Here is a 10,583-nt window from a genome sequence, read left to right on the forward strand (position 1 = left end):
CGGCACAATAATGAAGGTATTTTAAACCGAATCATTACCTGTGATGAAAAATGGATTATTTACGATAATCGGAAGCGCTCAGCGCAATGGTTGGATCCTGGCCAGCCAGCCAAATCCTGCCCCAAGCGAAAATTAACCCCCAAAAAGTTACCTGTAAGCGTTTGGTGGACTAGTGCCGGTATTGTTCATTGCAGTTTTCTCAAATCTAGCCAGACTATTACGGCTGATATATTGTCAGCAATTGCAAACCAAGATGGAAAAGCTAGCGGCTAAACAACCTAGGCTGGTCAATCGCTCCACGCCACTGCTACTTCACGACAACGCTAGACCACACACTGCACAACAGACGGCTACCAAATTAGAAGAGCTTCAATTGGAATGTCTAAGACATCCTCCGTACTCCCCGGACCTTCCTCCAACAGATTACAATTTTTTTCGAAATTTGGACAACTTCTTGCAAGGGAAAAAATTTAACTCTGATGGGGCAGTCCAAATCGCCTTCACAGATTTTATTGATTCCCGTCCGACTGGTTTGTTTAGTAAAGGGATCAATGAACTACCTATGAGATGGCAAAAGTGTATAGAAAACAATGGTTCATACTTTGATTAATTAAATAATATAATATATTATTTAAAAATATTCAACTTTTTGTTCCTCCCATACAAAACGCCAATTTCATATTAAATAACCTAATATATATATAAAGGACCTAATATATAAAATTCTCGTGTTACAATTTTCGTTCCCATACATACTCACGGCTCGAACGATTCTTATGAATTTTTTATGCTTATACTGTAAATCTGAGAATCGGCTACTGTCTATCTTTCAAACCCCTAAGTGATAATGGGGATAATTTTATTTTTTATTTCTTAGACAATTTTTTTTGTTTTTGTTTTTGTATGATACAGCATGCAAAAATACATACAACCCTTAATTTTCATCTACCCTTTACGATCAACCCCTATTTTTTTATTTGTTAGTTAAGAACTTATGACATGAAATCTGAGGTATCGTGTATCATGAATATAGAGAAAAAATCACAGAAAAAACCTGAAAAGTTTTCATTCCGGAAAATCAAACAGTCTCTGGGGTAGCATAGCAAAATGTTCCATGTTGGTATGTACTAAAAAGGTAGGCTAATTAGAATCACATTAAACACGTTCACTGCGGCACGTAAAATAATAATTTTTCATCAGTTGCGGCGGGCGGGCCAAAATGCGCCCCCAATGATATTTCCGCCGGTGCGTGGCAGGTCTTTCTAGACCCAACAGCACTAGGATAGATTAAATTGCTATAACTTTGTGGAAACATAATGTATAAATTTTTTTTTGTATTGTTAGAATGCCCTTGAACCCAACTTCCTTAGGTTTGATTCGCCCCGGGATCTGGCAAACAGGAAATGAGAAATAAAGCTGGAAAAGCGGCAGGCCGATATCGACCTGAACCGCACTAGAATATATTTTTAGTAGTGATGGGACAGAGAAATATCGAAAATAAAACAGAATTATCGTAAAGGATCTGAAAAATGTATTTATTTACTTATGTATGCCTGTCTTGGAAACAGAAATACTTTTTATTTTTGTTAGTGGAAAATATTTCTTCACTGCTGTCACTATCACTGTCAATAAATGCAAGGCGAATTACTCAATTTTCCAAAATTTGTATTTTTCTTGTATTGCTTGCCATCGTTGATAATATCGAACGCTATGTTAGATCAGTTAGATAGCACAACACTAACTGGTCGGGCGCGCGCTCTGTGCGGTATCGGGTCGCCAGCTGCCTGTTGGGAGGGCGGGCTGAAATAGGCCCACTGCCGCACTCAGCGGATGCAAAGCAGCGTCAGTACGTGGTAGGTCGATAAAAGCCTGCCGTTATGTTTTGATGGGGAAAACCTACAATTTTGACCGCAAGATGATATATATATTTGTCCCTGTCGAATTTTTACAAACACCTGAGATTATCGTTACGCACCAGCGAGAGGGACATAGATTTCTTCGTCCGCACCAGCGGAAATACCGCGGCAGGCTGATATCGGCCTGTTACGCAGTGAACGTGTTAAGTAGAAACGAAGTTCGCGTGGGCAGCTAGTATATTATATAATCGTATTAAACATTCTGTTTTATCACTATATACTTTATAATTGTTTTATATATAAATATAGTTATTCTTTAGAATCGCACCCTTAATCTCTAGACAAGCACTGCTCTTATAATTAATTGCTAATTGATATAATTTTATAACTGTTAAAAAACATTTTTTGAAATATTTGTCATATCAAAATCACACGTAAACGCGCAAAAAAAGTGTACGTCTTAATAGATTCTAGTAATTCATCGACGAAATTTATTGGTCCAAGGACTAATAAATTTGGGAAAAAAACATTACTCTAATAAACACAGTAAGGGATCGAAACAGTGGCAATAAATCATCTAGATAACACTAACGCAACTCGTAACATGCGGGGCCATTTTGTCCCAGCACGGACTCAAGCAAGGGTTAAATCTCTCGAGAGCAACCCTCCACATGTCAACTGCCAACCACTTTGTTAGTGGGTTGAAATAGGCGAATATCATCTAATATTTTACTATTGTTTAATTCCGTAAAAGGTCTCTAAAATACTGAACTAAATACTGGACATAGTAATCACATATACTTTGTATCAAACATTGGGAGGAGTGTTTGCTTAGTGGCTTGCAAGACCTTCATCCGTGCGGTCATAGATTCGAGCCTGCACCGATGAATTTTCTTTCTAATGGAGCATATAACACTCGCTCATAAGGAAAACATCGCGAGGAAACCGGCACAAGCAATACCTACTTGTCTATTAATAATAAAAATGTGGGCGTGTACTAGGTGTACACACGTAAGAAGTAAAACTTCTTTATGACCTTATTTTTCGAAAAATGATCTATTATATGCAACTTAACGAAATTGGTTAAATAAAGTTTAACAAAAGGCTTTTATTATCATAGATATGAATACAAATACCATTATTTCATTTTACCTCATTACTACTAAGATTATTACAGAATTTCATTAATTGTAATAGAATTATTACTATCATTGTTATCGTTATTATATATTTTTGTTATTAATGGCTTCGAATCTCTTCGGATCAACCGTGGTAGTGACAAGAAAAAGATGGCGCGTAACCGAAAAACGTGACGATTTGCTACAAAATTTCTCCCATACGTCGATAAAAAATTCATTCTAACGCCGATAAAGAAGTTTGTCTTCAAAAACCAACATGGCGCGTAACGGAAAAATGTGACGCGTAACGAAAAAATGTTACACTACATTTTTTTCCAACCCCGATAAAGAAGTTTCACTTCAAAAAACCCATCATCATACCAAGACAAAGAGTTTTAGCCGTGGTAAGTCTAATTGCGTTAACATAATTGTATTAGCTGCAACTATAATCGTGCATATTTAACAAATTTAACCTATTGGTTGAGACTAAACATTCAAGGGCTGTATAAAACTTATTGATTAATTATATTTGCAAGGTTATGTGCCAAGTATGATTAGTGAATATATAAGTATTGCATTGACTTTTAAGGCATGATGCATCAAGCAACTTGAAAATTATTCAACCCTACCTAGGGATTATATACCTTGAACTCATAAAGATACAGTTTTGCATTTATATTCGCTAGGACCATATTAATAATTTATTCATTTAATTAATCACACAATAATTAATATCGGCGAAAATAAAATAAATGAAGTGAATTAATCAATTAATCCATAAGTACATTAATGAAATATTCAATATTAGTTGTATCGCTATGATAAATTATCGGTTAACCTCAATAAGTGAAAATTAACGTAAACAAAACCGGTTTTAAAACGCGCGTGGAAATAATTTATCATCAGCTATGAGGTTTTTACTTTTAATTACATGGCTTCGATATTTATACAAGATTATTATTATAGAAGCAATACCGCTATTCCTTTGAATATTCCTGGTTGGTGGTAAAAGGATAAACATTATGGGTTGTAGATTTATATGCTAATTTAAAACAAAAATTAGTTGAAAATGTTATAAGAATGGTGTTATTACTAAGGGGTGTAAACGATAGTTTAAGACCTATTCTTACAAAGAATATAAAACTACTGAACTACACCAATTACCTAGGTACCTACACAAAAAATTCATAAAATCGAACAAGCCCTTTTAGATGAGGTACAAACACACGGGAGTTGATACATTTTAATAAAGATTATATATTTTAAAGTTTGTATGTACTAAATACACACCTTCACGTACTTACACTCACTCTTACACCATCACACAACACAGCCAAATTAGGTATTATTTAGTTGAATGTATTGAATTTTTTTTTTTTTGCTGTTTGTTTGATTTTGTAAATTTTTAACCTTTTTGTAGTAAAATGTATTATGTATTCCATCTCTGGCTATATTTTCAGTGTATCTGTTTGTTATTATATATAATTTATGTTAGCTGTAGGATTACGAAATAAATAAATAAATAAATTGAAAGCGATTTTTTTTATTTTATCTATTATTTCCACGTCAGAGTGTACAATCTGTATCATTTCAAAAGTTGTACTAAATTGCAATTTTCTCTTATAAAAGTCGACTGAAAATATCTTCTATGAGATTCGGTGAACTTCAACTAGAAAATTACACTGAAATACTACATACAACATCTTCACGATGACTTACTAAGGGTATGTTCCGATATACACTGCGACCACTGTACAGAGTACCGTCAATTTAGTATACTGTGAAACCGTTTCTCTATAGCCAGCTATACTGGTTACAATTTAAAACGGAACGCAGTCCAGTATACTAGTCAGCTTCGTTTTTCGACACAGTTTTCAAATGAGTGCATCAAAGTTTTTCAATTCAACAAGAAAAACTATTATTGGAGTATTATCGCATTAAAAAAATCTATATTAATATTTTTTTTTTTATTTTTTATTTATTTATTCTATACATCATCCTAAATAGAAATAAGTTGGCGTGGTGGAATCATAAACTGGACACAGTTTTTCCGTCCACCAGGTCGTCGAAAATATTCAAATAATTAACCTATTACACACTCAGGCCAGTGACACACTATACAATATAAAACCCCCACCAAAAAACCATAAAAATTGCACGAACAACATATACCAATTGAAACAATGACGCTCCACAGCCGATGCAAGAAACCTGTTCTTGACGAGAAATTCTCATTCGAATACAGGATGTGTATTCGAATTTACATATTCGAACATGAACTAAATGACGACGTCCTACTTTTAGTTATGCATAATTTGTAATTGTTTGACTTATAAAGTAATTTTTTAATTTAAATTTGATATTGTTTCCTGTTACATTAGCAAATAGCGCAGCCGGTAAAGAGTTTAATAGATTTGGAATAATATAGTCTAATGTTTTTTTCCCATATAAATTATTGTATTTTGGTAAAAGAAATTCGTTTTTTAATTTTCTACGTGTTGTATAGTGATAATGAGTTTTAGTTGTTTTAAGGTAATTGTCTGTAAAGTAGTTTTCTTTTAATAATGCTAACTGCACTTTCTCTTGTATAGGTATAATTTTGAAAAATGCAAATAGCTTTCTATAGTCTTCTTTATATTGTGATTTTATTTTGTAAGGAGCAATTGCTTTTAGAATACGTATTTGTAATGAAAATATTTGATTAAGATAGGTTTTGCATGTTCTCCCATAGCTTGACAGTCCATATGTTATAATAGATTCTGCTAGTGCTTTGTATAGCAGTAGCAGAGTATTGAGAGGTATTTTATTTTTTATTATAGTGAATTTGGCAAGTATCGCTCTTAGCCTTTCACAGACAGAATTAATGTGCATTTTCCAGGACATTAATTCTGTCAATTGAATTAATACTACAAAGAAAGTAAGTTAGAATTTTAAATGTTTGTTATTAAACTGTAAGTTATATCAGCCGTTAGGCATTCAAGTGGTTTTGATTGATCACGTGATCAAAGCACTGCGAGTACCTTACCTCGAAAACGCCAGTGCTCGCAGTAGAAGTATAGCGGGGATTTGTGACGTCATATATTTCCCTAGGACGCTGCGGCTGTATACTGGCAGTCCATAGCGGAACGAATTTTTGAACAGTGGGAGCACTATACAGTTCTCGCAGTGTATATCGGAACATACCCTAAATATGTTGGAATACTTGAACAAAATTAAAACTATATACCTGAATATATCATATGCCAATGTCAACTGTCAAATGTCAATAAACATCTATCAAATTCTGAAAAAATGCGCTTCAGTTATATTAGTAAAATTTCGGCCTGATGAAGGAGTATCTTAGCAAAACGACGAGGCTAGTGTATTAACAGAAATGCTGCCACGAATGACCTCTAATGGACATATTATCATTAGTATATTAAGTCTCATAGTCAGTTTTTTGGCCTTTGATGTTATCTCTATAAGAACCACTCTTACAAATAGGCGGGAGGCCGTGAATAGCAGTCCAATATATGGGTAAAAGCGGGAATGTTCAAAACATTCCCGCTTTGCGCATCTGGGCATATTTAAAGCAGCTAATACTTTGTTATTTGTGAAATCAAGTTAAGATAAGAAGAAGAAGTACAAGAAATAACTTTATTTGAAAAGGTACGTAAAACAAGTGTTTTATTATTTTACCGATAACGAAACGTAAACTGAAAAAATACCGAATAGAGTTTCTTACACGATTCTGAGACATTTATTTCTGAGTCTTCGAACTATGTATTATTAAAAACTGAACTAAATTGTAATGGTCATTATGGAACAATACTATATTGACTTTACAATAGCAAGTTCTCTAACTACTGAAAATCGCTTTCGCTTCTTGCTATATCTTATCACAAAGACAGCCTAATGAAGTGGAGGGGAGCTATTATGGAAATTGGGAATGGGTCCCATTTCATTCGGAATACGACAATTTTGATGTTGGTCGTATTTTCCAATTTCATCCCGGATAGAGTTGCCAGCTACAAAAAGGAAAATACACTTTTTGCTTTAGCCGAAATCCTAAGTCATTAAAGCTTTAAATTCTTTTCAGTCATGTGTATGTTCTAGATATAGTTCGTTATCGTCCAATTGATATTTTAATGTGCGATTAATTTCCATTATATTTTTAAAACAGATGAAATAAATTAATGTTATGTCATGTTTTCAAGACACGGACAAAAGAACTGCTATTTGAATTTGTCTATGAATATTTTTATAAAATGATTAGGAAATTTTTAAATACCGCTATATTTTATGGATTTTTAAAAATCTGAGACAGTAAATTTTGACATTTGACACATGACAGCCGACATATTCCTCAAAAAGGATAAATTCTTATGTAAGGGATATAATTGTGTGTGATAATCTTTGCATGTGATAAGTGTAACCAATGACCTAATTGGACTGTTATTTCAGTACCTATCTAAAAAAACAAATTAATTGAACTAGATTAAGAAATGTAAGAGCTATGCATACCATAATATTAACATTATTTTGGGTAGATTTCTTCCTATGGCAACCCTGATCCGACTCGACAATTGGATGGATTGTTGATTCGTTTGGATTAGATAAGCTGTTTTTGTTGACGATGTTTACAAAATTATTTTAGCAATGGGATAAAACTGATTCTGAATCAATTTCTCATTTTGTTAAATGATGGGGTAAGGAATAAAAATACTTTATTTTTCTATGATTTCTTGTAATCATGCTTTTTATGCTTAAGTTATTTTTATTTATTTATTTATTGCATTTTAGGAAGATTTACAGTATTTTAACTTAAGGTAAATTATGATTACAATAAAATAAAATCAGTACTAATTACAAATCAAATAAATACCTTAAAGAGATAGGAAGATTAAAATTAACATTTATGAATTTATAATACTATGAAACAATTAAAGAACTTAAGTAAATAAAAAATTAAGTATGACTATTCTAATGGAAATATAACAATCTTACTGAATAATAAAGCGTTATTGTGTCCAATAACGCAAACATTTAAGTCATATGATATTAATTTTTATGATAGTACTTTTTGTATCAACCGCATATAATTTTATATAACAATTATTATTATATTTGAACATATTTTGATCCGAATATTGTTACGACTTAAAAATCTGTCACTATCAAATGTAGCCAAAGGCTTAGGATAATGAAAGTCATTGAAGTAACATAAATATCGAGATACTTCTGATTGTCGACCAGAAACTTGGGTGAGATTCAAAAAGGAAACTGAACGTGAACTAAGACTTCCCTATGTCAAATTCCAATACATTTTTGACATTCGGGTCAGACTAAGCCTCATTTCTAAATCTTTGGAATTTAAAGTCGTTCTTTGGGACATCAGCTCGAGGTAAGCATGTCTTGGACACAAAAAGATTTCCGTTTTATTTCAAATTTAAGCAATGTTTGTTAGTAACTTACAAACCGGTCCGGTCAAACATCAACGGATTAAACAAATGAAACAATGCTTTTTTTTTAAATTGATCAGTCCAATTTTACACCCAAATCCTAATCCCTACATTATGTATCCTACACTATTGATTAGAATCTCTCTTATAGACATACATTTTGTATTGGAGTAACTTTGGTAATAACTAAATTCGATTCTTGCATCGTGACAGTAATGGTAGTTAGTTTGCATTGATGACACAATTACGACCTCAAGCAGTTAGCGGATATATGTTCGAAGATTTGTATGCATTTAAACATTAGCTTAAGGGAAATTGCTTGTATGAATTTTCTGTTCTTTGAGGGACTGAGGCATGTAGGATACACGATCAGCTGTTTTCTTTAGCTTAATAGTTAAGATATAAATAGACATAGATATAGACGTAGACATAATATTTATTATTAACAAAACACACACAGGAACACGCAAAATTACAATAATCGAAAAAAATAAAAAATAATGAAAGATAACAATTTTTTTTCTATTAAAGCACAAGGTGCGTGTTAAGTGTGTAACGCGTGTGTGAAGCTTCTTTATTTCAGATTATATCTATTAGTTATACAGTTAGAAACAATTCGGTTTTAGTTGCTATGTTAGTACCTATTGAGTAAACAAAACAATAAAACTCCTATTGTGGGGCATGGACAGCATACCAATGTCTTAAGATATGTTTGATCTTTGTAATCAAAACATGAAGGATATAAATGCGCACATAGAAAGAAAGTCCATTGGTGCACAGCCGGGGATTGAACCTACGACCTAAGAAATGAGAGTCGCACGCTGAAGCCACTAGGCCAACACTGCTCCAACAGCTTTAATATTGCATAATATGTATAAAATAACGACGCATAGTTATATCACCGCTAGTACCATCTAACGGGGATCTTATTCAGTCCGCCAGCCGGATATATCCCAGTTGATCCGGATACCCGGGCACGCCACAGGTGACTTTACCCGGACCAGTGAATCGGAATATTATTTATATTACGGAATAAAACATTTGACGTTTGTATTTTGGAATATGTTTATCTCCAGATAAGCGTAGTCTTTTCTGCGTGAGATTTTTTGCGAGCTTTAATAGTTATTTGCCAAAATTTTTATAACTGTAAGTTATAATTGCTTAGTGGTATGTACATACATCGACAGCGACCTTTTTTGAGGCATGGTTTCAACATTCGTTCCAGGGTCCTATGATCCTGTCCATTTGCACCCTATTTTATCTAAGAAGAGATCTTAGTTAAGGTGTCTAATGTACATATGTGTGATTTTACACACAAAAAATATTATTAATATTGTCTATATCTGTTATGTATACAGTATATAAAATATCGTTTATAAACATACATCAGTGGCGCTACAACCTTTTTAGGTCTGGGCCTCAGATTTCTGTATCTGTTTTATGATCATTTGTCAATTTAATAGGCAAGTAGGTGATCAGCCTCCTGTCCCTGACACACGCCGTAGACTGTTTGGGTCTAACAACCGGTTTCCTCTCGATGTTTTCCTTCGACCGTTCCAGCGAATGTTAAAAATACAGAAAGTGGTGCACAGCCGGGGCTTGAACCTATGACCTCAGGGATGAGAGTCGCACGCTAAAGCCACTAGGCCAACATTGCTTTTATAAACTTTCAAAGTGACGGCGCGTTTCGTTTGGTAGTGATTGGTCAACAGTTTTTAGTCCAATAGGCGCTGTGACGCAACATGATGCGTCATGATATTATTGGTAGGAATACGAAAAGTTCTTTTAAAAAAAATTAAACTTTATTCAAGGATTAATTATACTTAATTAATATAAGGAAAACGCTCTCTTATAATGTCACAGCAGACTGACTATTGTTGCCTCGCGATCATATTCCTTCTTTCTATCTGCTGATGTATAATTATGAAAAGGACTTTGTAACCTGTAACTACAAACCGTGGTTACGTCATCTATCATAGATTCTCACCGTCTTTACCTCAGCTGCTGCTGTTCCAGCAAGAAGAAAATTGATCACTTCTGATGGAAAAATTATGACCATAGGTACTATAAGATTGAAAAAAAATGTTAATCAATAAAAATTAACAAATGCTTAAACGTTCTTCATGAAGTTTCTTAACTTCATCGTGAGTATTTATTGACAGAAGTAC

The 10,583-nt window shown here is 33.4% G+C and overlaps 1 long non-coding RNA gene across 1 annotated transcript; it reads left to right on the plus strand.

The window, feature by feature from the left end:
• Window positions 1–1,949: 1,949 nt before the first annotated feature.
• On the plus strand, window positions 1,950–10,206 carry LOC125052442. The gene is made up of 3 exons (XR_007117449.1): window positions 1,950–2,063; window positions 2,678–2,679; window positions 10,196–10,206. It is a non-coding gene; the product is annotated as an uncharacterized LOC125052442 (long non-coding RNA).
• Window positions 10,207–10,583: the final 377 nt, after the last annotated feature.

Source organism: Pieris napi, chromosome 9 (assembly GCF_905475465.1).
Source record: "Pieris napi chromosome 9, ilPieNapi1.2, whole genome shotgun sequence".
NCBI classification, from domain to species: Eukaryota; Metazoa; Arthropoda; class Insecta; order Lepidoptera; family Pieridae; genus Pieris; species Pieris napi.